This window comes from Pelodiscus sinensis, chromosome 31 (assembly GCF_049634645.1).
Source record: "Pelodiscus sinensis isolate JC-2024 chromosome 31, ASM4963464v1, whole genome shotgun sequence".
In the NCBI taxonomy this organism is placed as follows: Eukaryota; Metazoa; Chordata; order Testudines; family Trionychidae; genus Pelodiscus; species Pelodiscus sinensis.
The window spans coordinates 1,870,379-1,876,554 of record NC_134741.1 but is presented as its reverse complement, the minus strand read 5'-3'; positions in this window follow the sequence as shown (position 1 = coordinate 1,876,554).

Below are 6,176 nucleotides of genomic sequence, written 5' to 3'. Positions count from 1 at the left end.
CCTCAATACACGGAACCTCCGTCGAACAAAGGGGTAAAGGGTCTTTTATACAAAAATTTGATGTCTAATGTCATGCTAAGGTCTGCATTTGGCAGGGTCTGATAGGCTGGTAATGAGGTAATATGACAATACTGCCCTCTAGGAGTTTTCATGGTGCATGCATGATCCCCTCATGGACAGGACCAGATGGGGCATGGTCAGTGTGAGACAGTTGTGCTTTATTACCTTATGTTTATTTCCCTTGCCTCAAGGACCGGTCAAGCCACGGTCAAACAAGCCTTATCTCTTAGTATCTCATGGTCTGGGTTTTCTGTGAGGGGCCTTGTGTGGCAGGATAGGCTATACACGAAGGCCATGGTCAGAAAAAGCCTGCTTTACAACAATATGGATACATAGAATTAAATAATTGTTACACTTTATGCTGGAAATGAAAGATTCTGTTATTTAATGGGCTTGGTTCAGAGCGCTGTTTGTGCCCATATTGCTCCCTATTATCTAGGAAACAGGGTTTTAAATCTTTCAGTTGTTTCCATATCAGTTGTTTCCTTTCCTTCTTCAAAGCTGGGGCGGTTCAGCTCTGTGGGAGGCTAAGGGACAAAATCCTTTAGCAGTGTCTACACAGCACCCTAAACTCAAAACAAGTACCAGTCACTTGGGGAGGGGGCAGAAGGAGGCAGGGCCCCCCTCATAGGAAGAATTTCCGGCTTCCTCCCAGCCAACCCAGATAGAGAAGTGGAGGCCCCTGAGCCAGGGGAGCAAGTGGTGAAGTCACTCAGTTGGGCATCCACATTGGCCAGAAGCACAGCTCAAGAATGCTGAGTTCTTGCACAAGAAAGCGTCCACACTGGTGGGATACCCTTGAGTAATAACTTGGACCCAGAACAACGTTGGCCATGTCAAGAGGTCACCAGCAGCCTCTGTGGGCGTGCACCAGATCCCACAGAGAAACACACTTAAAGGGACCCCTGGACAACCATTTCCCTGTGGCTGCATGCTTAGGCACCTATTTGAGGGACTGAGCACCACAGCCGCGCCTGCCACCTCAGCCCCTGTCAAGTGCCTCTGGGCACCCTCACCCCCTTCTCCCCCCGTTACAGCTATGGAGCTGAAGGAGGACCCTAGCCAGCAGTGTCCCCTCTTGGCCATCATCGAGGCTGTGGAGCTCCTTCACCAGGGAGCCTCACTGCTCTAGCAGGAGCTGGAAACCGGGCAGCACTTGCAGGACCTCATCAATTGTGCAGCTGTGCTCGGGCACCTCACCCCACCATCGACAGGCACCTGTGGAGGCACAGCACCAGTGGGGACAATGGGGTGACCAGCAGTGGGTGCAGAACTTCCAGATGAGCAGGGGAACATTCCATGAGCTCACCCCTGCGCTTCGGAGGCAAGACACCTGCCTGTACCCTGCCATCCCCGTGGAGAAGAGGGTCTCTGGAAACTGGGCACCCTGGACAACTACCACTCCGTGGGGAACCAGTTCAGGATGGGCAGGTCCACTGTCAGCACAGCTGTCCGGCAGCTAAGGCCCACACGGGATAATGGGACCACCCCAGGAGAGGGAAGGGGCCAGACCAGGCAGGGGAGCTGTGAGGGTAGGAGAAAGCCCCGCACCAGGGGGCATGCCCTCACATAGCCCTACTGGTGGCGAGGGGGAATACCCTTGGGGGAGGGAGCCCTAGCATACATGTACCCACTGTGTCTTATTCCATGCATCCCCTGTGCTCCTATGTGCCCTCTTCAGGTTGTCTGCACCATCAATGATGTGCTGCTCCAGAGGGTCATCTGCCCCCGTGACCTTGCAGCAATATCTCTAGGCAGACTGTCCTGGCTGCCCCAGAGGGAGGCTCTGCTACTGCAGCAGCCACATGGTCCAGGACCAGCCCTAGAGATCAGAGGCACCACTGCTGCAGCCATTCAGCCCAGGGCCAGAGATGCTGCTGCCACAGCCATGCAGCCCAGGACCAGCCCCAGAGGCACCCCTGCCATGGCTATATGGCCCTGGAAGCACAAGATTCTATGGCTGTGGCCATGGGCTGGCCTTGGAGGCCAGAGGTTCAGTGGCAGCAGTGCCTCTAGTGCTGGCCTCCTGTTTTGTGGCAAACACTCAGCCCAGCACTACCTCCTCTCCAGTGGCTACACCAGTGATTCCCAACCTTTTTCCCATGGAGGAACCCCTAAAATAATTTTTCATATCCCGAGAAACCCCTATGAAAACATTTGGCTGGCCAGAAAAAGTTGACACCGGGAGTGCAATTCAATTACTGCTAAATTATTGTCAAGAAAATGTATTTGTAAAGAGCTGTTATATATATATGTCAGCTTACATTGTAAGAAAAAAATTGGAGAATTTTTCCTGTCTTTTTTATCTAATTTTTTTTTCAAATATCAAAATATCAAATCAAAATAAAGTTTACTTAAACATAAAAATAAAGATCACATCTAAAGTCAATATAAATTTTACTTTCAGTGTGACACTGAAAGTAGCCTTCAGCTTCCTGAAGGGAGGTTCCAAAGAGGATGAAGAAAAGCTGTTCTCAGTAATGACAGATGGCAGAACAAGGAGCAATGGTCTCAAGTTGCAGTGGGAGAGGTCCAGGTTGGATATTAGGAAAAACTATTTCACTAGTGATAGAAATGCAGCTGCGTTAGTCTGGTCTAGCTGAAAGAAAAGACAGGACTATGCAGCACTTTAAAGACTAACAAGATGGTTTATTAGATGATGAGCTTTCGTGGGCCACACCCACATCCTCAGATCAATACGTGGAAGAAAATTAGCACAACCATATATACCAAAGTGATACAATAAAAAAAGTAAATACATAAAATTGACGAATCAGATTTAAGAACAGAGGAGGGTGGGGGGGAAGGTTAGCATCTGTGAGGTAATGACATTAGGGGGGATAACTGGGGAAGCTATCTTTGTAATGAGTGAGATAACTAGCATCTTTGTTAAGACCCATACGTAAAGTGTCAAATTTAAGCATGAATGACAGTTCTGAGGCTTCTCTTTGAAGTCTGGAGTTAAAATCTCTTTGAAGCAATATGCATGTTTTAAGGTCATTGAGAGAATGGTCAGTCTGGTTAAAATGACAAGCAACAGTTTTCTCTTTATGAGAGAGACTGATGTCTGTTTTATGTACATTGATTCTTTGGTGAAGTGTCTGAGAAGTTTGTCCAATATACATAGCAGATGGACACTTTATGCACATAGTGGCATAAATTATATTTCTGGATGAACAGGATTATGTGTTCTTGATTTTGTAATTTGCACGGTTAGGTCCAATAATGGTGTCAGTAGAGTAAATATGTGGACAGCTTTGTCCACATATTTACTCTGCTGACACCATTATTGGACCTAACCGTGCCAATTACAAAATTGCACCGGGGTTTGTTGCAAGGGAAAGTTCCAGGGTTAGTATTAGTGTGGTAGGTCCTGTGGTTGTTGGTAAGAATCATCCTGAGGTTAGACGGTTGTCTATAGGAGACTATGAGTCTGTCTCCCAGAACCTCTCAGAGGGTATTATCCTGTTCCAGTATGGGTTGTAGTTTACTGAGAATGCATTGGAGGGGTTTAAGTTGGGGGCTATAGGTGATGACAAGTGGTGTTCTATTGTTGATTTTCTTGGGTCTGTCTTTAAGTAGATGGTTTCTGGGTATTTGTCTGGCTCTTTCAATTTGTTTTTTTATTTCTCCGGGTTGGTAATTGAGGTTTATAAAAGCTTAGTAGAGATCCTGAAGTTTCTGGTCTCTGTTAGTGGGGTTAGAGCAGATGCGATTGTATCTAAAGGCTTGGCTATAGATGATGGATCATATGGTGTGTCCTGGATGGGAGCTGGAGGCATGTAGGTAACTGTAGGAGTCAATGGGTTTTCTGTAGAGAGTGGTGTCTAATTTACCATTGGTGATTTGTACTGTGGTGTCAAGGAAATTGATCTCTCGTGTACAATGGTCCAGGCTGAGACTGATGGTGGGGTGTAGGTTGTTGGTGGGGGTGTAAGTCTCTGTGGAATTGATGGTGGGGTGTAAGTCGCTGTGGAATGCATCCAGTGTTTCTTGGCCATGGGTCCAGATCACTACGAGAGTGGTGAAGCACTGGAATGTGTTACCTAGGGAAGTAGTGGAGTCTCCATTCCAAGAGATTTTTAAGTCTCGGCTTGACAAAGCCCTGGCTGGGTTGATTTAATTGGGATTGGTCCTACCTAGAGCAGGGGGCTGGACTCACTGACCTTCTAAGGTCTCTTCCAGCTGTATGGTACTATGATTTGGGGTTTCTTTTTGCACAAATGTTGAATTCTTGGCCAATTTTTTGACAAACACACTCGGAGTGCTTTCTAAACAGACAGCAGATGATTTCTTTCTTTGCTTTTAATGTTTGTAAAACATGAGAAAGCTTGTTCACAGAGGTAAGAAGTTGAAAACTGGAGTAAGATGTTCACTGCTTTTACTGAGATCACAGAATACTCTTCTTATTGAAATCCAAAACACATCAAGTGGCACTTCATTTAATTATATCTTTAAAATTCAATTACACTGTAGTTCAGTCAGTTGTTGTTCTTGCAGACTGTGTAAATTTTATGAGAACTCAACAAAAGGGTTCCTAAAACAGTCATATATTTCTGATGACAAAGGAGGAAAGTATTGGTCAAGCTTTTCTGTCAGGGATTCCAAATGACTGGTAATTAATGGGATGACTTCTTTATAATCTGTTTGACTCTGAAACTGAAGTAGGAGGGAAACATTTCAATATTTCCACTTGAAAGGTGTCTTTTCCAAACCTTGAGTTTATTCTTGAATGCAAGAAGTTTGTCTGTGGAAGTTAGAATGTATTCTTTTGAGCCCTGCATGGTGGTGTTCAACGTGTTTAAGTGCCGATAAATATCTGCTAAGTAGGCTATTTTCAGTAGCCATTTTGTATCTTCAAGAAAGTTAGAAAAACTAGCTTTATTATCTTTGAAGAAAAGCAGTAGTTCCTCTCACAGCTCAAATACCTTTGTTAAAACGGTCCGTCTTAAAAGCCATCTAATATCGGTGTGTAGAAGGAGAGTCACATGGTCTTTTTGCATATTTTCACACAGCTTTGCAAATAGGCGTGACTTAAGAGGGTGCTGCTTTATAAAATTGACTATGTTCACAGATAGATTAAGGACTTGTTTTAAATCCTTCCCAATAGGTTTTGAAACAAGAACTTCCTGGTGGAGGAAGCAGTGGGTCGTTATGAGGGTTTTTCTTTGACGAGTGTAACAGTCTTTTATTAAGCTGATCATTAAGGGAGCATCATCAGTGCAAATTCCACTGCACTGGCTCCATGACAAACTACAGAATTCCAAATAAGACAAGATGTTGAAAAGGTCTTGATCTTTGGTTGTTTCTGGCAGCTCTTTACAACAACAAAAATTTTCCATTATTTCACCTTCGCTTTCAAATTGTATGAATGCTAACAGCTGAGCTTTACTTGTTATGTCTGTTGACTCATCAACTTAGAGAGCAAAGTTAGTATTTTTTAGTATTTCAGACAAGGTATTCTTCAATATCATGTGACATGTCATCCACATGCCTACCAATAGTACTATTAAAACCAGGAACTTTGTCAATTTCACTTTCAGCCTCTTCGCCTATCATTGTACTCACTATTATTTTACAAGCAGACGTTACTAGGCTTTCAGCAATAGTGTGACTTTTCATTTTTCGAGCAACTAGCTCAGCTACTAAATAGCTTACTTCTTGAGCCTTTCCACTGATAGTTAGCTTCTTCTAAAAAAAACTTTGTTGTTTTCTTTATGAATCCAAGTTGTTGAAAGTAATCAACTCTTTTATTTGACAAATGGCTGTGATTAGTAGTGAAGTGTACATTTAACTTAGCCAGGGCCATAGCTGTGTTAGTTTTCCCCCCGCAAACAACGCATAATGGAACGGGGCAATTTTCATCTCCAGTCCACGTAAAACCCATGGCCTAGTAACTGTCATTATAAAGGTGAATTTTTTAAATATCAGTCACTTCTCTTCCTGTTTCACTCATACTTGGCTCTGATCATTTTGATTCATTTACACTGTTCTCTCCTTCACTCTCCTTTTCATATACTTCCACATTTTTTTTATTTGACGGCCATATGAAAATACTGTTACGTAGGTGAGATTTTAGATACACGAAAACAACCACAGTTTCTGTAAAAATGTTA